Below are 27,504 nucleotides of genomic sequence, written 5' to 3' on the forward strand. Positions count from 1 at the left end.
TTCGTTCCACAGATGAAGTAGGTGTTTCGAGATGCAACAAATGAAATGCCATTCGGGCTATCAAACGTGAGAGTAATATTACATTCACTTTTCCCCACTGCAATCGTGCCCTTGTTTCTGATGCATAAATCGGCTTTGGTGGTAACAATGGGGGTTCTGGCTTCAACGCAGTAAGGCTGCGCCAATATAAGAATCAACAAGAAAATGCCAGTACTGCACTTCAATTCAATGGTTTTTACTAATTGAGTAACAATCCTCAAAAAGACCAATCCTTTAGTCTGGTTTTTTGAATTTTTCTTTTTATTATTAGGTTATTATTCCTTTTGCTTTTTATCTATTTTAGTTGAACCTTGTTTCACAACAAGAGTAATATCACAAGAATAGAGACTTGAAAGGTATAAACAAAATACACACAATATGTCAAAAATTATCACAACTCAAAACTATATGTATCACTTAACAAAAGCAGTGGACACAATAAACATTCAAGGGACAACATTAAGTGCACTTAGAGACACAAATATACAAAACTGGACAAATAGACAACAACTTGACCAATAAACCTGTTTAGCAACTAGTGTACACGCCCTGTATTGGATGAAGATTTTTTTAGGGAACAGGTGCGGGTACTAGTGGTTAGTAACGAATTGGTTTCCGCTTATTTGCATATAATAGACCATCTAATAATTCAGTTTTCAAATTATAATCCTGGGGAGATTGGTCTATTTAAGAAAACAATGGTGAAGAGAACAGGGGTCGACGCGTTTCGAATCCCTTATGTGCCAGGGATTCTCATCAGGACCGTGAGGAATCAATCTATAGGGGTAAATAAAAAACACTCTGTCAGTCATACTCAGAACACTCAACTTCTATCAGTCACACACACTCTCTTAGATCATACCTGTATTCAAGATTCAGTGGTCGGTCTCTCAACAGGGTGGCTAATCAGGTAACTGTAATATTAAGGATTCAATGGGCATAATTAGTATCAGTTGGCCAGTCTGCTGGCATAATGGTATCGGTCATCATTCAGGGTACTTACATGCAAAGGCGGTGTGACCGCGTGGTCAGTATGATTCCGATTGTGTTGCACACTCCTGTGGTGAAGCAAGAGAAAACGGTGACCTGTTGACCTTAGTGAACATAAGCTTAGGTCTAGGCATATCGCAGTTGTGCTCATTTAGGCAACACGGGTTTGGTGAGACCGGTATGGTCGAGCTCACTGAGCAGCCTCTCGCGCTAATTGGGGTGCCGGGTTTTTTGAATCTATGGAGTTGCTTGAAATTCAATTTGAAAGAGTTAAAGGACTTGTGACCAACTGAATTCTGGAAGAGAATGGCAAGTCTAAACGCATTTTCGAAAAGCGGATTTTTCAAACGTTAATGTAACGTGTACCGCTGGGGTTAGCGTTCGGGGATTCTTACCGGTGGTCTTTTGTTAAGTATCCTCCATACGCGGCTCCGTTAAGTCTTGCGGCGCTGGATGCCTTGGGTCTGGCTGGGTTTCTAAAATGAAATAACAAGTCTAAGCTCGTAGTCAAAATAGCAAGTCTAAGCACGTTTTTCTACGGGCGGAATTTATTCGGCATGAAACCTAAGTTTGCCGCTTGGTTGCTGTTTCGGAATTCTTACCGGTGCTCTCTAGTCAAGTCTCCTCCGTGACTCCGTTCAGTGATGCGGCGTGTTTGTGTTGTTGCCGGTTGACCCGGTTGTATAAGTCCTGCGACCTTGCTGCTAAGGCTTCTGGGAAGCGTAGTTTATTTCGGCTGTGTTGCATTGATTGCTTGATTTAGTTAAGACGTAAGTGCGCAAAGGCATGTGGTAGTCCGTTTTCTTGCTCGATGTGCCGAATGTATAAGTCCTGCGACCTTGCTGCTGACGTTTATGGGAAGCGTAGTTTTTTGGCTGTATTGCATTGATTGCTTGATTTAATTGAGACGTGAGTGCGCAAAGGCATGTGGTAGTCCCTTTTTTTGCTCGATGTGCCGATCCCACATGTATTGAGATTGTTGTTGGCTGTTGCCTGGCAACCAATACAGAAGAGTTATAGTTGCTGTTACCTACTGGGTCCATGAATACTTAACACAGTGGATGTTGGGGGAGACCATCCACTCTATAAGTTGTAGAGTTCCGACATCTCGTTCAAGCCTTGAGTGGCCGAATTGAATTTTAGAATCAGCATTGCTTCTCTTTGTTTTAGTTTGGCCTCTAAGTCTCCGCCCCTCTGGTCACGCTCTAATTTTGAAATGACGGTCCATCTGAAGTCCAGATCTCCGTGTGACTCATCAATCCAGTGTTGTACAAGAGGTGCCGAGGTGATTTTTTTCTTGATTCTGGATTTATGTTGAGAGATTCTCTGTCTGATTTCCTGATTTGTTTTCCCTATGTACAATTTTGGGCATGGACATAGGATGGCATAGATCAAGTTTTTTGATTTGCAGTTCGTAAAGGTGTTGTGTTTCCATGAGATTCCTTCGTGTTGGAATACATTCCCCTCAATCGTGGAGTTACAACACATGCATGTTCCACACTTTTTATGGCCTGTAACAGGAGGTAAATTGACAAATTCACGTATTGTGGAGGTCTTTTTGATGGGGACCGCGGCTCTGACGACTTGGTTCGCAATGCTCTTATCTTTTTTGAAGGCAAAGAGTGGTTTAGCATTCAATTGGATATCCACGTCCTTTATTAGATGCCAGTTCTGGTTGATAACCTTCTTGAGAAAGTTGGATGATGCCCCAAAGGTAGTGACGCAAACTGTCCGTTCGAGTTTTTCCTTTTCTTTCTTTCTCAACAGATCTTCTCGTGGTGTCCACCACGCGCGTTTGATTGCTTGTTGGACCAGTTTAGATGGATATCCCCGGTCTAAGAGTCTTTCCATAAGCAAGTTTGCATGGTACATGTACTCGTCTTTGAATGAACAATTTCGACGTATACGGAGAAATTGGCCTATCGGTAGATTTTCTTTTAGACTGCGTGGGTGGTTGCTGGAGAAATGCAAGGATTTGTTGCGGTCAGTCTCTTTTCTGAAGAGGGTGGTGACCAACTGTCCATCTGTACAATACACTTCCACATCTAAAAAGGAAAGTCTTGTAGGTGATGACTGGATGCTGAATTTGATATCCCTTGTGCGGCTATTAAGCCATCCATGGAAGTCAGTTAATTGTTCCACTGTTCCGGACCATGTGAAAAAAATGTCGTCTATAAAACGAACCCAGCCCCCTAACCATTGTGAGAAGGGGTTGTTATTATGTACGTGTCTGTCTTCATATACACTCATGAAGAGTATAGCCAGCTCCGGGGCAAAGGGACAGCCCATGGCTACTCCCTTGATTTGGAGAAAGAAGTCATCATGGAATTTAAAGTAGTTCTTGGTTAAAGCCAATCTCGCCAATTCCAAAATGAAGTCCGTAGGGACTCTCATTGGACGGTCTCTTTTGTCCAAGAAGATTTCAACAACTTCCAAGGCCTGGTCTTGGGGAATTTGGGTGTATAGTGAAACTATATCCATACTTACTAGTAAGTCATGTCCCTCGGCAAATGGTAATTGTTGTAATTTGCACAAGAAATCGGAGGTGTCTCTCAAAAAAGATTGTACTGTTAGTGTAAAAGGTTTGAGGAAGAAGTCAATGAACTTGGAAATGGGTTCAAAAAGTGATTCGCACCCAGATATTATGGGGCGGCCTGGTGGTGATTTGGCATTCTTGTGTACCTTTGGGAGTACATAGAATAGTGGTGTTCGTGGGTGTTTGTTTACTAAATAATTGTATTCATGTTTGCCCAAAAAACCTTGTTCAAATCCATTCTGTAGAATTTTTTCAAGTTCGCTCTGGAATTCAGTCGTTGGATCAGATCGTAATTTCCGGTAGCATTCGATGTCTAGTAGCTGTCGATTGGCTTCTGCTATATATTCGTTGGTACCCCAAATAACAATCGATCCGCCCTTGTCGGCTTGCTTGACTATAATATTCTCATCATTTCTGAGAGAATGTAGTGCGTCTTTCTCTTTTTTTGTCAGGTTATGTTTAGTAAAGGTTTTGTTCTTTTTTTCTTCGGAAGAAATAGCTGACAACACGGTTTTTTCAAAATATGTAACCTCTTTGGGTATTTTAAAGGCTGGTGGACAAAAGGTTGATTTTTTCTTTAGACCCGTGGTTTCTGTTTGCGACATTAGTTCTTTGCCTGAAAAGAATGCAATCAGACGGATCTTCCTGCAGAACTCAATGAATTCCAGTTTTAGTCGAACAAAGTCCGGAGGTCTTGCAGGGACAAAAGAGAGTCCCTTTTCTAGTACACTTGTTTCAGACGAGGAGAGAACTCTGTTAGAAAGATTGATGACTGATGAGATACCTAGTTTTTGTAATTTTGTCTCCTCGTGGACATTTCCCATGGCTGGTTGTATCTTGTTTTCCCGCGAGTTTTCTGTTGGCCTTGATCTAAAAAAGGCTGTTGTTGTTGTTGTTGTTTATTTTGTTGAAAATTTTGTTGGTACTGTTGTTGTTGGTATCCTCCACGTCGGTTAAACTGGGGTCTATATGTGCCTGGTTCAGAGTCGCTTCCTCCTGATGATGTATCCGAGAAGGTTAGATATTTAGTTCTTGATCGACGCGAGAGGCTGCTCAGTGAGCTCGACCATACCGGTCTCACCAAACCCGTGTTGCCTAAATGAGCACAACTGCGATATGCCTAGACCTAAGCTTATGTTCACTAAGGTCAACAGGTCACCGTTTTCTCTTGCTTCACCACAGGAGTGTGCGACACAATCGGAATCATACTGACCACGCGGTCACACCGCCTTTGCATGTAAGTACCCTGAATGATGACCGATACCATTATGCCAGCAGACTGGCCAACTGATACTAATTATGCCCATTGAATCCTTAATATTACAGTTACCTGATTAGTCACCCTGTTGAGAGACCGACCACTGAATCTTGAATACAGGTATGATCTAAGAGAGTGTGTGTGACTGATAGAAGTTGAGTGTTCTGAGTATGACTGACAGAGTGTTTTTTATTTACCCCTATAGATTGATTCCTCACGGTCCTGATGAGAATCCCTGGCACATAAGGGATTCGAAACGCGTCGACCCCTGTTCTCTTCACCATTGTTTTCCTAAATAGACCAATCTCCCCAGGATTATAATTTGAAAACTGAATTATTAGATGGTCTATTATATGCAAATAAGCGGAAACCAATTCGTTACTAACCACTAGTACCCGCACCTGTTCCCTAAAAAAATCTTCATCCAATACAGGGCGTGTACACTAGTTGCTAAACAGGTTTATTGGTCAAGTTGTTGTCTATTTGTCCAGTTTTGTATATTTGTGTCTCTAAGTGCACTTAATGTTGTCCCTTGAATGTTTATTGTGTCCACTGCTTTTGTTAAGTGATACATATAGTTTTGAGTTGTGATAATTTTTGACATATTGTGTGTATTTTGTTTATACCTTTCAAGTCTCTATTCTTGTGATATTACTCTTGTTGTGAAACAAGGTTCAACTAAAATAGATAAAAAGCAAAAGGAATAATAACCTAATAATAAAAAGAAAAATTCAAAAAACCAGACTAAAGGATTGGTCTTTTTGAGGATTGTTACTCAATTAGTAAAAACCATTGAATTGAAGTGCAGTACTGGCATTTTCTTGTTAAATCGGCTTTGGTGGCAATGACATTTATAACATGAGCACTGGATACATTCACGTTTCGCTGATTGCTATATATTCGTGGGGCAGACACATTATCAGGCCTGTATTCTTCCCATTCAAAACGTGTACCCTCTGCCCGTGGAAACCCATCCTTATCATGGGGACATTCTTTATTTAGACGGAAAAGCACCCCCCCTTTTGTTGGCCATCTCAAAGTAAAGAGGAGAGTGTACCAGGCATTGCAAGACCCATTGTGCGAAAACGGGAGCGGAATAAGTGGGGTGCCCCCTCTCTTCTGGTGCCCAGGCAACATTCCACACACCCAGCAGTTAGAGGTATTGGTCATGTTATGCGTGTGGTGAAGAATCTGAATGAAGCTGTTATTTAAATACGTTTGACGATGGCGTTCTTCATGAAAGGGCAATGTAAAATGGAAATGTTCAGACGGTGCCGGGGTAGTCGGCAGCAAATTTTCACGTACAGGCACCACAAGTTCGACTACCCAGGCTATAACAGCTATCACCACAATGGTTAGAACAAAAAGAAAGGCACCCAATAGTTTCTTGTCACGAGATGCCGTTGATGCCATAGTCCAAGGAAGTCTGTGCAAAGTCTCAAATGACACAAATTGTTCACAAGTTTTCACAAATAGTCTCAGATACACGTACGTGTATACCTAAAAAAAGAAAAATGCGGTGCTGAACTCCGAGGTAGCCGTTGTTTTCTTCTCCGGGCCAAGACGGGTGTCGCTACTCTGGCAGAACTGATCCCCCCCCCTTGGAATTCCCGGTTTCCGTTTCACAAACCTGGAGCGGTTACCAACCAGTCTAAAAAAGGAACAAAAATTCTTCTTTATCGCGGTCGTAGATTGTAGCGCTCTCTTCCAGCAGCAGATTGGTCCGGGAAGGCTCCCTCTACTTCGGCCGACGTCACAGCTGGGCTCTTTTCTTTCTCCAAGATCTCCTTATAATCAGTCAGCACAGCAGGAGTCACCAGATCCGGAGAGACTCGCCGACAATGTGTCGAATGCACCCACCGCTTCCTGTTGGTCACTCGTACGGCGGTGCGGGTCGCCAGAAGGACCTGCTCGGGGCCCTTCCACCTGGGCTCCAGACTGCTTGCTCTTTCAAACGAACGGATCATCACATGATCCCCAGGACGAAGATCGTGGCCCTCTCCAGTAGAGTTGTCAGGGAGCGCTTCTCGAACCTGTTGATGAATGGAGAGCAAATCATTTGTTAATCGTGCCAAATAATCATTCATCATAACACAAGGCACATCATGTATTAATCGCGGCTTGGGCACCCCCCAGATATTCATGGGGCGGCCAAACACCACCTCATAGGGCGTAAGGCCAGTTCGTGAGTGGGGTACTGATCTAAGAGAGAGCAGTGCTAGCGGCAATGCATCTGGCCACTTCAACGATGTAGACGCCACGATTTTGGCCAGCTTAAGCTTCAAGGTAGCATTGTACCGCTCGACCAAACCTGCTGACTGAGGGTGGAATACAGCGTGGAACTTTTGCTGAATCCCTAACCCCTTCAGTACATATTCCACAATCTTTCCAACAAAATGGGGCCCATTATCGCTCCACAGAAATTTGCAAACTCCAAAGCGAGGAAAGAACTCCTTAAGCAACACCTTAGCTGTTGTCAAAGCTGTATTGTCTTTCGTGGGGTAGGCCTCAACCCATTTGCTAAAAGCACACACCACCACTAGGACGTACTTCAGGTTGTTGCAGCGCTCGAGTTGGATGTAATCCATTTGAAGCACTTCAAACGGTGCTGAAGGTGGAACGAACCCTCCTTTCGGAGTATGGGTCCCCTTCCCAGGATTGTGTTGCAAGCATACCAGGCAGGTCTGCACTACTCTCTTTGCAGTATTCGCAATCTCAGAATGTTCCCAAACTCGTGTTAAAAGCCGGGTGATTGCAAGAGCTCCGACATGGGCCAGTCCATGAGTCATCTGGACCATCGCCTGTAAATAAGCCGCAGGCAATTTCCACTTCTCCATGTCTTTGCTTCTCCAACAACCTTCGTCATCTAGCACCCCATCTGCTGCCCAAGCCGCAAGCTCAGATTCTGTAGCTGATTTTTGAATATCCCGTATCTCTGCTCTAGCATCACTCCATCTCTCTGCCTGTGATTGTACCACGTACATAGGGGAACTAGTTCGGGACATAGCCGTTTGCCTTGCTATGCTGTCTGCAAAGGCATTTCCTTGACCCACTTTATCCGTGATCTTCTTATGGGCACTGCACTTCACTATCGCTACTTTCTTAGGACAAAGCAACGCGTTTAGGAGATCACGCACTAACTCTCCGTGCATAATGTGCTCTCCGTGTGATGTCAGAAACCCACGTTCCCTCCAGAGAAGTCCGAAGTCATGGGCCACTCCAAAGGCATACCGGCTGTCTGTGTATATGTTCACACATAGGCCAGCACTCAATTCGCAGGCTCTTGTTAAAGCTATCAGCTCTGCTGCCTGAGCCGATTTTTGTGGTATTCTAGCTGTTTCAACCACCGTCTTAAGAGTCGTGATCGCATATGCTGCGGAAGTCGTACCATCTGGTAGCCTCAAACACGATCCATCAACCCACAGTTCCCCATCCACATCAGGAAGTGGCACATCCTGTAAGTCAACACGACCCTTTGTCTGTTCCTCAGTCAGGAAAACACAATCATGATGTTTTTCTTCCTGACCCTCCTCCGCCGGATAGGGCAATAAAGTCGCGGGGTTCAAAGTAGCGCATCTTTTCAATGTTATGTGTGGCGCTAAAAGTGTCAGCTCATATCCTGTAAGTCGTGCACTCGTGAGATATTGGGTCTTTGTTTGGTTTAACAGGGCATCTACTGCGTGAGGAACTAACACCAACAGTTTGTGTGATAACACTATGCCCTCACTCTGTCGTATGGCTACTGCTGTTGCCGCTACCGCTCGAAAACACCCAGGCAACCCTCGTGCTACAGGATCCAAAATGGCGGAGAAGTATGCACATGGTCTCTGCTTATCCCCGTGTAACTGCACTAACACTGACAACGCGCACCCATCATTCTCGTGCACGTACAATGTGAAAAGTTTCGTGTAATCTGGTGTTCCTAGCACGGGTGCAGAACAAAGGGCCTGTCTCAACTGTTCAAAGGCTTTCTGACATTCGTCTGTCCACTCAAGAGGCATCGGTGTAGTTTTGGACAATAATGCTAGCAGAGGTTTTATGATATGTGAGAAACCCATAATCCATTGTCTACAAAAAGATGTCAACCCTATAAAAGCACGCACATCTCTCTGCGTGCGGGGGACTGGTGTGTCTAAAATGGCTTGAATTCGATCAGATGTTAATGCCCTCCCCTCCTTAGACAACAGATGACCGAGGTAGGTCACCTGGGGTCTACAGTATTGAAGCTTTTTCTTGGAGACCTTGTGATTGTTTTGTGCCAAAAAGGAGAGCAACGCAAGCGTACTCTGTTCGCATTGTGCATAGGAGTCGGCGGCGAGCAGAAGGTCATCCACGTACTGGATGAGTGCCACACCAGGCTGCAATTTAAAGGAATCTAGTTGACGTTTCAAAGCCTGGCTGTAGATGCTAGGGCTCTCAGTATAGCCTTGGGGAACACGACAAAATCTATACGATTTATTATTGAGCGTAAAACCAAACAGATATCTGCTATCTGGGTGAACAGGGATAGAAAAGAACGCATTCTTTAGATCGATAACGCTAAAAGTGGTGGCTGTCGGTGGAACCAAAGTAAGCAAAGTCGTGATATCAGACACCACTGGGTATTGGGGAATGACAATTTTATTTATTTCACGCAAATCAATAATAAATCGATAGATCTTGCCATCTGAGTCTCTTTTAAGAATCGGTAGAATAGGGCTGTTACAAACATTATAAGGGACCTCCTCCACCACCCCTGCAGAAATCAAATCCTGAACAATATGCGTCAGTGCAATTTCACCTTCCTTCGAGATCTTATACTGTGGCACTCGTGGTAGAGGGGCCCCCTCCTTAACAGTAATGTGTATTGGTGGAATGCGCATCTCTCCCACATCCGTATCTGATGTCGCCCACAACGTGTGCGGCAGAGAGGCCAAAGCGGGAATATCTAAAATGACACAAAATCTGTCAGGGTCAGGGCAATCATCAGGGTCAGGGTAGTTGTCATTCAGAATAACCCGCACTCCCTCTGGAGCGCAGCGTATTGTTGCTCGAAAATATTTAAGCAAGTCAATGCCCAAGATATTATCTGGGGTATGGGGCGATAACAAAAATTGGCCAAAACTAAAGTACTTGTCAATGCATAGTGCAAGGGGCTTGGACAATGGGCTGGGGGAGGGTGTGCCATCAAACCCTACACACGTAATCATTTCGCCAGACAGGGGAGCCCTCGGAACCAAGTTTTTCGACAGAGCGCTACGAGTAGCTCCTGTGTCGACTAGAAACTGATCAGTAGAACCCAAAATACCCGCTGTTACATATGGACCTTGCTGATCTACTGGCACTTCAACTGATTCCTTACCCCATCCTACGCAATCCTATGCATGCACATAATCCTGATGTTCTACATTCTCTCCTTCCAAAATCTGATATTGATTCCGTCTATCAAACGTATTTTGGTCGTCCTGGCCACGGCCCCTCTCCTCAACCTGTCTACGATCACCTCCGCCACCTCTCATTCCAGTATAACCTCCTCTTGACCTTCCACTACCTCGCCCATGCTGACTACGCTGTTCACGAAGTACCGGACAATCGTCGGCCCAATGCCCAAACTCCTTACAATAAGCACACTGATCCTCCGCAATGTCCGTACGACCATACGATGCGTTACCTCCACCCCGTCTACCTCTCTCATTCCCTCTACCCTGTGTTCCCCGAACCTGCGCCAACATCACCTTCGTTTTCAATTCCTTCGTCTTTTTCTCTACATTTTCTTTAGCCTCCACTTCCTGCCGCTCATAATACTGAGCCATAGTTAACAAGGACGCAGGGGTCGCCGTGGCCCAGGAACTCTCACTCGACTTCAATCGCTTTGCAATCTCTGGTAGGAGATTAGCCACATACTTATCTACAAACAAATGCCGACCCGTATCGTCAGTTAAAGATTGACCACTGTAATCATGAAATGCCTCCTCGAAGCGTGTAAAGAAATCTGAGACCGTTTCATCGAGTTTCTGCTTGCACGACGTTAACATGGTCCAATCTATCTTTTTGGCAGGAACGAGCGTTTTCAATTTATGCAAAATAGCTGCCGGAAGATCTAGAATTAGCTGACAAGGCTTACATGCTGGTTCTCTATCTAAATCTGCAGCATTTATCTCTTTCCAGGTCCCCCCCAAAATCGTTTCGTCATTAGTTTTACGAATTTGCCTCCACATATCAGGTGGTAAAATCAGCCCAAAAAACAAATCTATATCTACAAGAGTCATCACACAAGACGATATAGCCCCCTCCACCCCCTCATAGAATGCCGCTGGGTTCTTTCGGAGATCAGGTAAAGAGTTTTTCAGTGCCATAACATCTGCCCTATTCCATGGCGTATATACCCAATTGTACACAAAATATCCTTTTGCATCCTTCGACAACTTATCATCATCCGTACCTTCCCCTTTTGGTGGAACATACAAAGGCGCAGCTTCACGCATAGGCATAACATGCAACGCAGAGCTCTTATCTGAACCACGAAGAGAACACTCCTTAACCGCCTCATCATTTCCCGGCTCAGACTCCTTTTGCCTCCGTTTCCGTTCCTGTCGCAAATGGGTTGTCTCATCCCGCAGCGCGATCAAATGCTTGAACAGGTCATCAACATCTGTAAGATCAAAATCACCTTTAGCTAAATTCTCACGATACACCGACAAAACTTTAGGCTCTAACGTATCAGAAAACTCACGATATGCGCTTACAACTTCATCCGCTAGGCTGGACAAAAAATACATTAATTCAAGATCCGACCACCCCGTTTTCTCTGATATCAATTGATCCTGAGTAACACTATGCTTATTCACTTTGCGAGCCCAACTACGTAAATGAGCGGACCTCTCCGCGGTAAACCTGAGAGCCGATACACCCTTCTTGCCCAACTTATCCCGTCCGTCATCATCAGAATCCACAGCTGGAGCCGTCGGCGTAACGTACGGAGGTGGTGACCGATCTAACAAAGAGAAATCATCAATTTCATTATTAAGGACAGGATAAAGTGGTCGGCGAATAGGAAATTGACCAGTCGTTTGCAATTTACGCTCCCGTTCCTCCCTTTCTTTCTTCTCCTGAGCCTCCTTCTCCTCCAGCTGTAAAGCCTTATCCCGAGCAGCCTTGCGCTGCTCTTTGTCCGCCAAGGCAACCTCACGCTTCATTCGTTCACGCGCCGCTTTCTCCCACATTCGCACACAATCAAACATGTTTTGTCTAGACCTGCGTTGAAACATACATTGCTCTACAAATTGGATTTTACTCAAATCGTACGACCCGTGTAGGGGCCATTGCAATTCGGGATCGGCCTTAGTGTACTTATGCCATAATTTACCGTACATAATAGGGGGGAGGCCAAACTTAATATACATTTCCCTATTTGGAGTCCCCTCTGGGGGAGCCGGCTGTGATTCCGCTAACCTAATTGAGGTACCATCTCCTAAACAACACATTCCTCGAAGTGTGCTAAAAACAGGCATGTTCGAAAAAGTATCACGAAAGCGTGACACCAGACAAAATGGCACTTACAGTTCTCCACACGATTGTGCCGCTCAAAGGAAAAAAACAAGGTTAGAGAAACATCTCTACATGCCTGCCTATGTGAAGTGCACTACACATATAAGTTCAAAGATCACAAATTCAAAATGTTAGCTAACTCAAATCAAAGTTCATAGAATTCGGCAAGCGTCCTCACCGATCACAAAGCACAGATTTTCAGTAAGCGTCCGAAGACTACCTTACCGAACACAATTCATAGGACTTCAGTAAGCGTCCGAAGACTACCTTACCGAACACAAAGCTTACCAAATACTCAACTGTCCAGGTTCCAACTGCCAAGGTCTTGTAAGCCAAATCAGCCAAACGGCACTCTCTCAGTGATGCGGACACTTCGAAAACTCAGTCGGAGACCGGCGCCACCTGGAAGGTCAGATCGGAAGGAAAGGAAAAAACACCGTGGCAGCCAAGACTCGAGTCACTCGTGGCAGCGCGCGCCCATGGCGGATTTCCAAGCCTTCGTCACGACCTCTCCTTCGGGCATCCGAGTCGCCGATGAGTCCCTTCGTGGTCGCCAATTGAAGTATTGCGGGGTTCCCAAGGCCTACACGCTCCAGAGATTACCCACTTACACACAAGAACTGTTGGCACGGAAACTGTAAAATGCAAAGAACAAGTTTATTAAGACCCCATGGGGTGGTGGTACACTCAAACAGCACCCTTCGGTAATGCAAGAGGTATCACACCGAACACCGGTGTGACCCCGTTTATATACAATTTTGGGGCAATAAAAGATAGGCGGCACAAGTTTAAGACACAGTTTTAGAGACATATATGGTCATGTTTTGGAACACTGCCAGCTCATTGGTGGGTTTCAAACCCGCTGGTCAGTTAGCGGCACATTCCTGAGGGTTTACGGGTCAGTAAGAACTGCGCATGTGTGGCTTGACCAGTACTAAAAATAGCCTGTTACTGGGCAGATGAGAGTGGTCAGTGGAACGGACAAAGGACTAAAGGACACGTCGGCCACGAGGCCGCTCATGGTCTAAGATGGCCGCTGCAACATTCAAAATGGCGTTTATCGTATATAGCCAAGTTAAGGAGGACAACGTGTAGGTTCAGCTAATCGCTAATCCAAGCGGGCCAAATACGACAAGAAGGTGCCGTGTTCCAGGTTTTAATGGTCTATAATTGGGCCCACAGAGGTGGCTTCTCCCTTGCTCTGTTCCTACAGGCCTTGCTGAAACCCCCTAAGATGTTTCTTTACACTACAGAAATATAGGCACGTCCTGCCCCATTATAATTTTATTTAAAATAACCTTGCTCCGCATTGCAATGTGTGACATTTTCATAATTTCAGTGTAATTATGACTGACATTTCAACGACTATGAGAGACACAAATCAAGCAATGAAGACGAGGGAAACATACATTTCTGAAATTGCACCCATTTGAGCAATGTGACTGCACCAGCAAAAGCACATTTTCATATCATACCAAGTCAGTGTAACAGTAGATCAGGCTTCTCCAAAAAGTAGCTCGCAAGCTACTGGTAGCTTCTCTAGCTACCTGTGAGTAACTCTCCCGTATGCAGCCCAGCCTTCAGCATTACACGCCTTTGCTTGGTTTAATTATTATACATATACCTAAATGGAAAAGGGAGTCTTTAAGATGAAAATGCATTTACTTTCAAAGGCCATATTTTCCAAATTAGGTGACTCAGTGTAACCAGCACTGCTCGGCTCACTTTCATTAATTACAAGATGTATTCTGAAGACAATGACATTGCTGATTTGTAAAAGCGAAACCCTGGGCATGTCTTATCTGTGCAATTTCCCCTCTCTCCCCCCAGCCTCCTTCCCTGCTCACCTCTGCCCGACTGAGAAACCCTGGGCATGTCTAATCTGTGCAATGTCCCCTCTTTCCCCAGCGTTCTCCCCCGCCCATCTCTGCCCAACTGAGAAACCCTGGGCATGTCTTATCTGCCAAACCCTGGGCATGTCATATCTGTGCAATGTCCCCTCTCTCCCCAGTGTTCTCCCCCGCCCACCTCTGCCCGACTGTGAAACCCTCGGCATTTCTAATCTGTGCAATGACCCCTCTCTCCCCTGCGTTCTCCCCCGCCCATCTCTGCCCGACTGAGAAACCCTGGGCATGTCTTATCTAACTGAGAAACCCTGGGCATGTCTTCTCTGCGAAACCCTGGGCATGTCTTCTTTGCGCAATTTCCCCTCTCTACCCCCAGCCTCCTTCCCTGCCCACCTCTGCCCGACTGAGAAACCCTGGGCATGTCTAATCTGTGCAATGTCCCCTCTCTCCCCAGCATTCTCCCCCGCCCATCCCTGCCCGACTGAGAAACCCTGGGCATGTCTTATCTGCCAAACCCTGGGCATGTCATATCTGTGCAATGTCCCCTCTCTCCCCAGTGTTCTCCCCCGCCCACCCCTGCCCGACTGTGAAACCCTGGGCATGTCTAATCTGTGCAATGTCCCCTCTCTCCCCAGCATTCTCCCCCGCCCATCTCTGCCCGACTGAGAAACCCTGTGCATGTCTTATCTGCCAAACCCTGGGCATGTCATATCTGTGCAATGTCCCCTCTCTCCCCAGTGTTCTCCCCCGCCCACCCCTGCCCGACTGTGAAACCCTGGGCATGTCTAATCTGTGCAATGACCCCTCTCTCCCCTGCGTTCTTCCCCGCCCATCTCTGCCCGACTGAGAAACCCTGGGCATGTCTTATCTAACTGAGAAACCCTGGGCATGTCTTCTCTGCGAAACCCTGGGCATGTCTTATTTGCGCAATTTCCCCTCTCTCCCCCCAGCCTCCTTTCCTGCCCACCTCTGCCTGACTGAGGAACCCTGGGCATGTCTAATCTGTGCAATGTCCCCTCTCTCCCCAGCGTTCTCCCCCGCCCATCTCTGCCCGACTGAGAAACCCTGGGCATGTCTTATCTGCGAAACCCTGGGCATGTCATATCTGTGCAATGTCCCCTCTCTCCCCAGTATTCTCCCCCACCCATCTCTGCCCGACTTTGAAACCCTGGGCATGTCTAATCTGTGCAATGACCACTCTCTCCCCTGCGTTCTCCCTCGCCCATCTCTGCCCGACTGCGAAACCCTGGGCATGTCTTAGTTGCGCAATTTCTCCTCTCTCCCCCCAGCCTCCTTACCTGTACACCTCTGCCTGACTGAGAAACCCTGGGCATGTCTTATCCGAGAAACTCTGGGCATGTCTTATCTGCACAATGTCCCCTCTCTCCCCAGCGTCCCCCCCGCCCACCTCTGCCTGATTACGAAAATGTGGGATAATTGAAAGGAGAATGTTTGGAAATAAGGCTACAGATAACGGGGAGAAAATCAAAGTTATAAACTTACCTGTTGCTGATTTCAATCTTCCGACAGCAGCAGGAGAACGCCAAGGCATCAGCACTATAATCCCTCACGTCGATGAAGTCCACTGAAGATCCACCAGGATAACCTCGACAAGACAGGAACCAACGAAGGCAATGAAAGGCAGCAAAACGGAGTGAAGAAACGCCACACTACACAAAAGTAGACGAATTCAGGAGCTTTATGCTCCTGATTTCGTGGCACTTCCTGCCATCGGTATAGCTGTCCCCCTCATTGGTGTAACGTCAGTGGTGACGTTACTGAGTGCTGATTGGCTGCTGCAAAGGAGTTCGCCAATCCAAAGCCCCTTTTGAAAGGGGGAAGAAATGCAGGAAGTAAATGTATTTTCTACGTTTAAAAACAAGTGAGATTTTCTAGTGGAGTTCGCGCCCCCCCTGAGATGATGGCGCGCCCCCCCAGGGAGGCGCACCCCACAGATTGCAGACTCTGAACTAGAAGGTGTGGCAGTCTCACAGAAGCAAAGTTACTGCTGAGGAAGCTTTTACCTCGGTTTGGATTTTCAACTACATTGGAGACAGATAGAGGAACTTATTTCTAACCCCGGATGGCGAACTTTGCTCCGAAAGCGGAGTTGCGCAGTTTTGCAACTCTGCACTCTCTCTGGAACGTGAAGTTCAGGCAAAACTCTGAATCTGTGGCGGAGCGGAGTTAGCCCCTGCGCAATACCCAATTAAAAAGAAAAAAGCATTTACCTGCTTTCTGGCGTCTCCGGGCTTCCCCCTCCTTGCCGGGATCTCTCCTCCATGCCGCCATTCTAACCCTCACTGCAAACCCCTATGTTGTACAACTTGCGTGGACTGCGCATGTACAGCCCACACAATATAGGGGTTTGCGATGAGGATAAGGATGGCGGCGAGGAGAAGTGCAGCCCAGAGATGCCAGAGAGCAGGTAACTGTTTTTTTTCTTTTTTTTTTACATATTGGGAGTGGGAATTTGGAGGGTGGAGCAGAGTGGAGCTAAGCAGAGCTGAGTTTTTGTATAACTCTGTGGAACTCAACGGAGTGCCAATCCACGTACTCTGCCCACCCCTACTCATTTCCATAGTGAGATCACAAAGCTATTGTTTACTGCCTTGAGTGTTGATCAAAGACTGCATTGTAGTTACAGGCCTGAGGTATCAGGCATTATGGAGAAAATGAATGGGACTTTGAAGGCGAGACTGGAAAAAGCGTGTGCTTCAACATCTTTGAAATGGCCTGATGTGTTGCCCTTGGTTCTGATGAGCTTGTGCAGCATTCCCAACTAGAGAACTGGGTTATTCCTGCAAGAGATTTTGATGTGGAGGGTGATGTGCATGCCTGGAGTGCCAGCTACAGCTTTGGTAACCATCATTGATGACTTGATCCTTGACTACTACAAAGGATTGGCTGATGTGGTTTGTTTTGTGTCTCATCAGGTTGAAGCAACAACTGCACTGACATCAAAAGATCTCTGCCATGACCTGAGCCCAGGGGACTGGGTGCTTATCGGAAAGGATGTAATAAAGAACTGTCTTGACTCTCCGCGTGGACCAGATCAGGTGATATTGGTGATGAATAAGGCTGTGAAATGTACAGGAGTGCCGAACTGGATACACGCTTCCCATACCTGCCGAGTCCCACTGATGAAACAGCTCCGCTCCCATAAGTTGTTCTAGCAGTGATCGAAGAGTCACCAAAGAGGGTAAGCCAAGCTGTGGAGGTTCCTGACAAGGCTGGATAAGTCACCAGATCAGCTGAGGAGGTTTAAGTTACACAAGTCCCAGGTATAGACTCCGAGGTAGACAGTAATTTTGCGAGTGGTACAGAGTCTGGCTCAGCAGAAGAAACTGGTGTGTAAATCCGTTGTCTGCAGTCAAGAAAGAAAGATTCCGCAGATGATGCGTGTATTGTAAGGCAGAAAAGAAGGAACTTGAGGCTCGCATCTGAAAGAGAACTTGCACTAATGAGTGAATCTACTGAGTCTGATCTGAGCGAGTGCGAACAAGCCTCAGGAAGTGTAAGGAGATCAAGAAGAGCAAGAGTACTGTGACAGTGATATTCTTCCCCTGAGTGGACTTATCTGGTTACCAATGCCGGGGAGAGCGAGGTCAGAGTTCTAGATACTGAGTGTCGAGATTTTGCTGAGAGTTCCTGAAAGAGAGGCTAATGCAATTCTGTCATTGACTGTGCCTTATCCAGCAAGGTTGAATGGTTTAGGAACTCTGATTCTGGAAGACATTGAATTCCCAAGCCTTGGAGTTCCACCATCTCCTCAAGAGATTGCAGCATTTAGAGCTGAACTGTTGCAGTGATCATAGACGAGATTGGCTTTGATCTCATAAGGGAAGTAAATTGAACTTATGAAGTGTAAATGAGTTGCTTGAAAGAAGATAACCTAGGCCTGAGTAGAAAAGGAATAAATATAGGGACTTTTTCCATTTAGAAGAGGACAGCGGGCTCAATCAATCAATCAATCAATCAATCAATCATAACACTTGTATAGCATGCTACTCACCCAGGAGGGTCTCAAGGTGCTTGGGGAGGGGGTCCGCTACTGCTCGAACATCCAGGTCTTGAGTTGTCTCCTGAAGGCGAGATGGTCCTGGGTCAGTCGAAGGTGGGTGGGGAGGGAGCTCCATGTCTTGGCCGCCAGGTAGGAGAAGGATCTGTCTCCGGCGGTGGCTCTTCGGATGCGTGGTATGGCAGCGAGGGCGAGGCTGGTAGATCGTAGCTGGTGGGTGGGCGTGTAGAAGGTCAGTCGGTCGTTGAGGTACTTGGGGGCCAGGTCGTGGAGAGACTTGTGTGCGTGGGTGAGGAGCCTGAACGTGATCCTCTTGTTGATGGGGAGCCAGTGCAGGTCCCTCAGGTGGCCGGAGATGTGGCTGCGTCGGGGGATGTTCAGGATGAGTCGGGCGGAGGCGTTCTGGATGCGTTGGAGTCTCCTCTGTAGCTTGGCTGTGGTTCCGACGTAGAGGGAGTTTCCGTAGTCCAGTCGGTTGGTGATGAGTGCCTGGGTGACCATCTTCCTGGTTTCGGTCGGGATCCATCAGAAGATCTTGCGGAGCATGCGTAGGGTGTTGAAGCATGATGAGGAGACGGCATTGACTTGTCTGGTCATCGAGAGGGAGGAGTCCAGGATGAAGCCCAGGTTGCGTGCGTGGTCTGTTGATTTGGGTGCGGTGCCCAGGGCGGGAGGCCACCAGGAGTCATCCCAGGCAGAGGGCGATGGTCCCAGGATGAGGACTTCCGTCTTGTCCGAGTTCAGTTTCAGGCGGCTGTTCTTCATCCACTCGGTGACGTCTTTCATCCCTTCGTGTAGGCTGGTTCTGGCGTTGTCGGGGTCCCTGGTGAGGGAGAGGATCAGCTGGGTGTCGTCGGCGTAGGAGATGATGTTGAGGTTGTGTTGGCATGCGATGGCTGCAAGTGGTTTCATGTAGATGTTGAAGAGGGTGGGGCTGAGTGATGATCCTTGTGGTACGCCACAGATGACTTCGGTGGCCTTGGATCGAAATGGGGGAGGCGAACTCTCTGTGTTCTTCCGGCGAGGAACGAGATGATCCACTCCAGTGCCTTTTCTTGGATGCCGATGTTGCTGAGGCGTTGAACTAGGGTGTGGTGGCAGACCGTGTCGAACGCTGTGGAGAGGTCCAGGAGGATGAGTGCCGCTTTTTCCCCGTTGTCAAGCAGGGCTCGGATGTCGTCGGTGGCTGCGATCAGTGCGGTCTTGGTGCTGTGGTTGGCTCTGAAACTGGATTGCGAGGTGTCGAGGGATCCGTTCATTTCGAGGAAGGCGGTCAGCTGTCTGTTGACGATCTTCTTGATGACTTTAGCAGGTAAAGGGAGGAGCGAGATGGGGCGGAAGTTCTTGAGGTCGGTGGGGTCCGCTGTTGGTTTCTTCAGTAGGGCGCTGAGCTCGGCATGCTTCCAGCTCTCCGGGAAGGTGGCGGTGTTGAAGGAGGTGTTGATAATGTTCCCGAGTTGGGGTGCGATGGTGGAGTCAGCCTTGTTGAAGACGTGGTGGGGGCAGGGGTCGTTCGGAAATCCGGAGTGGGTGGTGTATATCGTGCGGGCTGTGTCTTCGGTGGTCACCGTAGTCCAGGTGCGGAGGGTGGCTGTGGGGGGCGTTTGTTCGACGGTTGGGTGCGTGGATGGTGCGCCGCAGCTGTTGTGGATGTCGGCGATCTTGCAGTGGAAGAACGAGGCGAGAGAGTCGCAGAGATCTTGTGAAGGAGTGATGTCGTTGTTGCCGGTGCAGGGGTTGGAGAACTCCTTGACGATGCTGAAGAGTTCCTTGCTGTCGTGGGCGTTATTGTCCAGTCAATCCTTCAGTGATTTCTTCTTGGTGGTGCGGATGAGCTGGTGGTGCTTGCGGGTGGCTTGTTGTAGGACGGTCATGTTGTCTGTGGTCTGGTCGAGGAGCCAGGGTTTCTCGAGGGTGCGGCAGTTCTTCTTGGAGTCCTTGAGTTCACTGGTGAACCAGGAGGCCTTCTTGCTTCTGGGTCTGCTGGGAGGGTTCTTCAGTGGTGCGAGGTCGTCGGCGCAGGCGGTCAGCCACTGCGTGAAGTTGCGGGCTGCTTCGTTGTGGTCCGTTGTGCTGGTGGGTGGGCGCTGGCTAAGGGAGGTGGTGAGCTGGCCGGCGGTGATCTTGCTCCAGCTCCTGTGAGGAACCTGTTGCGGGTGGTGGTGGGTTGTGGTTCTTCTGAAGCTGAAGTGGACGCAGCTGTGGTCGGTCCAGTGGAGTCCGGTGGCGTGGCTGAAGGTGATGTGCTTGCTGGAAGCTAAGGAAGTCTTCCAAGCTGTGTACATACTGTTCCAAAGACTACTGTTGAGTATTCCTAGATCCAAAAGAAAGCCGGTCAAAGTCTTACGCTGCACAAAAATAAGAGGAAGAGAAAAGAGTCTCTGTGTGTTGATCCTCTTCCAGCTTCAATCCTAGCACCTTTAAAAATGGAGTCTGGAAATTTGGGTCGCAGGCACAAATGTATTATAGCTAAACTTCTTGTAGGATAAATCATAGTAATAGCTGTAGTCATTACTGAGTCCATTTTATACACACACAAGGTTCAGGAACAGGGACTAGGGGTACATGGGACATCCACATCTAGCACTGCTGCCTCAAAAGAGGGTACATTAGGATCTGATAAAGGCTTAATAGAGAAAACTAGTCACATCCTTCATGTAGATTTGTCCAAAGGTGATTACACTCCGAGGGGCAGATTTACAAGCCCCTTGTGACATTTTTGCGTCACCGTTGCGTCACTTTTGTGACGAAGCCACTGCGTAAAAATGCGGCCAATTTACAACATGACGCATCTAGGGAGATGTGTCAGATTGTAAAGCCCTGCATAACATTATACCTGCGCCATGCATAATGTATGCAGGGTGGGTTTTCCAACACCCGAAAGCCTCAAATAAGTGACGCGGTGAAATCTACAAGATTTACTGTATCACTTCTAGAACGCCACTGCGTCAAAACCTTACGCCTGCTTCAAGCAAGCATAAGGACTGATGCCGTCTAGTGGGAATAGGCCTCAAAATGCATTGCTGGAGTTGCGTCATGTTTGTGACACAACTCCAGCAATGCATGACTTTTGCGCCAACAAATGCATCCGAATTTCTGATGCATCTGTCAATCCTTGCGTCATGGTGCTCCGTATTTTAATAGTGGCAGAAGTGTTTCCCAGGGTGGTGCAGGCAAAGTGACGCATCTCTATAGATGCGTCACTTTCTTGCAAATCTTGCTTTGAATGCTTATGCTAAACTGTTCTACGAGTACGAGTATGCGAACATTATGGAAGCGAGAGTTTGCTATGTGTGTATGCAACTGTCTGCTTCTGTTGAGGATGGACTAAAATGTCATCACCTACCTTTGACGTATGGCCATGCATGTAGTTTCCATCTTAGCATGTTTTATGGAAAGTGTCATTACAAGTACTATTTCTCAAATTATGATTTGGTTCTCTCAGAGATACCAGTCTACCAATACCTGAAGAAATATGATTATTACAAGCACGAAGAGAGAAAGGGAAAGTGTTTTGTACCCTCAGTAAAACTAGACACTGCTTATGCCCAGAGACATAATTTTATTTGCACACTAACAGACATAGACAATAAATTTGTAGATCAAGTAAAGGATAGGCATAGAGGTTTACCAGTTAAACTGAACAATAGGTAAGCTCACAAGGCTAAAGGAAGTTAAGGTTCAATAGCTCTAGATTCGATACAACAAGTCAAGCTTTGCATTCAACAGGTACAGACCCGTTATGACACTATCTTTGTGGGACAGAGTGTGTGTGATCACATCTTTCTAATTGATGCTTCTTCGAAGAAGTTTCTCCAAGATGCAGTGCAAGTGGTGCCAGGAGTATTTTGTGTGTGGAAAGAATGCATTTGTATGTATTCCGAATAATTGGTATGGTACATGTTATGTGGCTGCTGTATTTCGAAAGACATACCATGTGGAGGATTTAGAGAGCTTGGAGGGAAAATCGAACCATAGGGAAAACCCTGGACTGTGTGCTGGTGAAATTGTGAGAGATATTTTTGGAGCGATGATACCTAGTTTTGGAGTATTGCTGAATGACATTGAGATTAGAAGGTTGTCTACCATTGTGGAGAAGATATCGGATAACACAGCTCAGTCATTTTTAATCATAGATGGAGAAAGAGTTTCAATAAGGGCGATCGTAAAACCGTCTTGCTTTGGATGTGTTATTGGCAAAAGAGGGCGGAGTCTGTCGGATGCTGAAGGTCCAACAGTGATGCACTTGCATTCCTGATAAGAGTAAAGATCTCAGGGGATATATAAGTAACATAACTGAGATACATCATGAGATACATGACTTGCTAACAGAGAGAATCTGGGACAAGATTAGAATGGGATTTGGAGCAGTTGGACGTTTGTTTGCTAACCTAGGTATGGGACTTATTTGGTACATCTTGAAGCCAATCATAATTGTGGTGATCTGCATTATCATCTTGCTAGGTATGATAAGGGCATATACATGGCACAAGGAGAGGAAAATGGAGAACTCCTTTAGAGAAAGGGGGAGATGGGTGGAAAAACTGCAGGACAGTCATTATGGAAATCTGAAGTTGTTGAATGAGTTCAGACAGAGGAGACTAGCTACGACATCTCAATAGATTGGTCTACTCTACGGGGATTTTCAAGTGTTTTGTGATGACTCAACATCATTAGGGGGGAACTGATGTAGGGAAAATCGCATATTAAATGTAGGGAAGCATTATAATCACACATGTGGACCGCACCTCCATATAATCCTTTGTCATATAAATGTGAAGTGTTACAATCTTGAAATGTAATAACAGAAAGTGTGATGTGTTAAGGCCATTGAAGAATAACATGGAGAATTAATGTAGAAAGTTAATGTAACTAGCACAAAATATTAACGTGAAGAAACTTGTGTTGTGCAATTGACAATCATTCATTCATTTAATGTGTTAATTAAATTAATTGTTGAAAGAAGCCCTCTTGTTAGCTAGAGTAATGTCCTGGTTTTACTAGTCAGACAAGGAGAAAAAAGTTACATCGTACAGGTTGAATCAATAAAGGAAGGACGTTGTGTTTCACACACAAGAAGGCTTGGGAACCAAGGACAAATATATTGGAGGAAAAGAACACTATTGTCCCATGGAAAACTACCTTTAGGATGGTACCCAGAGTGAAAGGGGTGATCTGAAAGGAATTCTGTGAAATCTTTTCTCAATATTGGATTGTTGAGAGTAGGAAAAGCGCCCACTTCTTATTTATTTATTTATAAAGTTTTATATAGCGCGAACTTGATCCCGGAGGATATCAGAGCGCTTTACGATACTTTTTATAACAACATTTGAATCGCATTGTAACAGTTAGGAACATAATTCAAAACAAAAAGTGAGACATCAAATCACCGAGGGTGCATGCATCAGGAATTCTCCATCCAGAAATGTAATAGGACTAGGTTTAGCCAGCGGTAGGAGATGTCCCCAGACGAACTGTAACCTCGCTCATGTCAGCGTGTATTCTTTCCTTAATTATCCCTCCTCCTGTCTCCAAGAGGTATATTCTATATCTGGGTAAGGATCCCCGGCTGTAATGTGCGCATTTGTATCCCCTCCACTCGCAGTGCCTCAGCCTACTGGTGCCGAGCCCGTAACGTTCTATTTTTGTACCATTTCTCCTTTGTAACATCACTTGTTGTATTGTACAGCGTTCTGCCCCCTTCAATTAATGCTTGTGCTCCATAAATATGCATTACATAAATATATCACCCCATAGCGCAGGCAATTCATACTGCTCTCTTTGACGCTTGCATTGTTTTGATTTGTCAGAGGTTTAGAGCTCTCAAAATCTAGTCGGGGATAGGCTTTAAAGGAGGCAGGCAAGAGGTGGGCAGTGCTACAATCAGTGCTGAAATATGCCATTCTCTATAACTATCTAAACTCAGCAGTGGAATGCCAAACACCCCCACTGAAAAAGCAGCATGACTATACAGAGTACAGATAAGCTCTGCCCTTTACCTATGCTAAAGCATACCAGTACTTTGTTCATACATAAAACCTGGATCTACACTTGGGGGCAGATTTATGTTAACTGGCGCATCCCCAGGGATGCGCCAGTTAACATGCGCCACAGTGCGCCACAGCTCCGCCAGCCATGGTGCGCCGCATTTATAATGCGGCGCACCATGGTGCAAAAACGGCACAGATGCGTGACGCATCTGTGCCGGAAATGTGGCGCATTGCTGGAGCTGCGTCGCAAGCGCGACGCAGCTCCAGCAAGGCTCGGGGGTGCCCCATTTTAACAATGCTGCATCAAGACCTACGCCTGCTTCAAGCAGGCGCAGGCTTTTGACGCAGCATTGGCTTGAAAGTGACTGAGTGAAATCTCATAGATTTCACTCAGCCACTTTTGCGAGGCGCACCTGCCCCGGAACGCCCACCCTGCGCCGGAACGCCCACAAGCGGCGCAGGGCTTTACAACGTGACGCATCTGCCTAGATGCGTCACGTTGTAAATCGTTCGTAGGGATGCGCCACGTTTACGCCGCCTTGCGTGACGCAACAGCGGCGTAAACATGGCGCAAGGGCCTCATAAATCTGCCCCTTACTACCTATGATTCGGACACTAATCCGCACCAAATCAAAATCATAGGAGCGGGGTAAATAATCACTTTCTTTTCAACACAACAGAGCTGTTGGGTCCTTGTACAGTCTGTCTTGGCTAATAGCACAAGTAACCATATATGAACAATTCTGAGCATGAGAAGTTATCACATAGCAAACATTTGCCTCAGAGCTAAACTTTCCTTCTACACCAATGAACATTTTTGATCTGCACATTTGAAGAGATGAACACGACAAACATGATCTCAGTAAGATAGCTGGAGAGCAGACAGATAGCAAAGAAACCCAACGATGCCGGCATGACATCAGTTCAAATTTAAACCTTTGATTCATCCAAGGTCAATAAAATGAGCACCACTGAGTTGAGCAATCACACTTATTCAAGTTACTGGTGCAACTTCAGCATGCGGTGTGCTCTGTATGTATACTGGGATACATAAATGAGCTTAGTTATTCTAAAAATTCTAATTGTAAGGAACAATCTATGCTCTGCCCAAAAGTCCAAGTGTAGGAAGGTTTAGGTTTATGATTGGTCCCCTCGTACATATTGATTTTGCTTTCCGGCATTTTTTAAATTCCGTGGAATGCAAGTTTGCCATTTAGTTTCCCAGTGCCTGTGCGTGGACTCCTAACGATGTAAAACTGACTAAGCTCAATTGGCTTATTTAATGACTAAATATGGCCGATGTAAACTGGTGTAGAAATATATCAGTGGTGTAGAACTACATCAGTGGTATATAAAACCTGGAATTCAGTGTACATTTGCACCATTCACATATATTAATGCAAATAATTGGCGTAAAAGGCTGAAGTCTAAAACGCTCCAGCAGTGGCACACGTCAAAGTTAATCATTTCAGCATGCAAACAAAACTGTTAAACATTTGTTACATAGCCCCCTACCCCCAAGTGTGTCTTGAAGCAGACCACATAGGGGTTACATATTTACCCCAACAATAAACCTCTATAGCCCAAACCCTTCACCCTACATCCTTATTTAACATTGCCCTTTAATCTTCACCATAACTATGATTTAGCACTTACACACTTAAACATATACACTTAACCCTTATACCAAATACGTTCAACCCTTTATCCCAAAGCCTTAGCCCTATACCATGAACACTAAACTCCTACACCATTAAAAATATAATCAAACCCTTTACCTTATAGCTCCTGCCCTCAGCCCTACATATTTGCCATATATCCCTGACCCCATACGGTTAACCCTGTTCACACTGTTCTTACTTCAGTATATTTTGGGAATAAACACTTTCCATATTGTTCATTTTTTAAAGTGTTCATTTTCAGAACAAATAATTGGGATGTGCTATTTTTAAAAGTGTAGTTTTTGAAAGACGAACCAGGAAATCCTTTAGGCATCTCCTATATGCATATGTGTGTATGTGGCTGCAGCTCTTGTTATGGACCTGGAAGCTATTTAGTTCACCCAGCTATTGCAGGCCCACAACACATAGGCAGGAACATACGTTGGAACACATTTTTTGTAATTCAGTCAGGTTGTCTGTGGACTCTCCCATTCCTCTTACATGGTCTGACCACCGTGCCATACTTTTCAAGGTCACTTTGACCATACCTATAAAACCTCAAATGTAGGCAAGTGGGTGTAGATCTGGAAGTGGGCTAAAGTCACCACTGTAGCTTTTACAGAGGCACTAGGAAAGAACTACCCCTCCCTGAGTAACTGAATATACAACTATTACACATCTGGGCGGTTGGATTACAGAGGCACTTGACCAGGTTGCACCTCTTGCAGATTATACTGTCAGATGCACGAAATCCTCGAAATAATGGTTTACTAGGGAGTTGCTTAGATTGAAAAAGTACTGCAAACACCTAGAAAGTCAGTGGCGCAGAAATGTTAGCTCTAGCGATAAAGAGAATTACTGTGGGATATCGAAGGAATATCACTAACAGATTAGGTTTCACACGCCGTCAATTTCATGCGGACAAAATTGAGCAAGCCCAAAATGAATCCCAGGAATTGCTTGCCATTGTGAAGTCACTATCCTTGTGTGGATCGGGTTTCGGCGTCTTTTATCCTCTCTGTGAAAGGCTGCAATCGGATTGCTCAGTTTCTCTATGACAAAGTTTTCTTTAGGTATGGTGAGTTCCCAGAGGCAGACAGAGATGCCGAAGTCAGATTCGATTCCGCCACCACTGGGGACACGACACACTCCAGCTCTATGTCTCCGACTACGGAGGAACAGCGTCTCCTATCTGAGGTTAAAACTGAGTCACCATGTGATTCGACCTTGCCTAGAATCTTAGAAAGAGGGATAAAGGCAATATGGCCCATGCTTTGTGACCTTCTTAGTAACTCTAGACTAGAGTCAGGTCTGGTGCAGAGGCTTTGGAAACACGCTATCAATAGTTCCACTTCTAAAAAAATCTCAACTGGTCCCCACAAAGGTGGGAAATTTTAGGCCCATTTCCTTGTTTCCCTTCTTCTCCAAAGTGGTGGAGAGGCACATAAATAAACAGCTGTCAAGTTTGATATAGGCTAGGGAATTGCTTCATGAGACCCATTCGGAATTTCGGTAGCAGTTTAATATAGAATCGGCATTGCTGCTGGCCTCAGAGTCACTTAGGAAGTTTGTTGACAGGGATAACACTGCAGCACTGATAATGTTGATCTCCGTGCAGCCTTCGATACCGTGTCA

This window comes from Lissotriton vulgaris, chromosome 2_1 (genome assembly GCF_964263255.1).
Source record: "Lissotriton vulgaris chromosome 2_1, aLisVul1.2, whole genome shotgun sequence".
NCBI lineage: Eukaryota > Metazoa > Chordata > Amphibia > Caudata > Salamandridae > Lissotriton > Lissotriton vulgaris.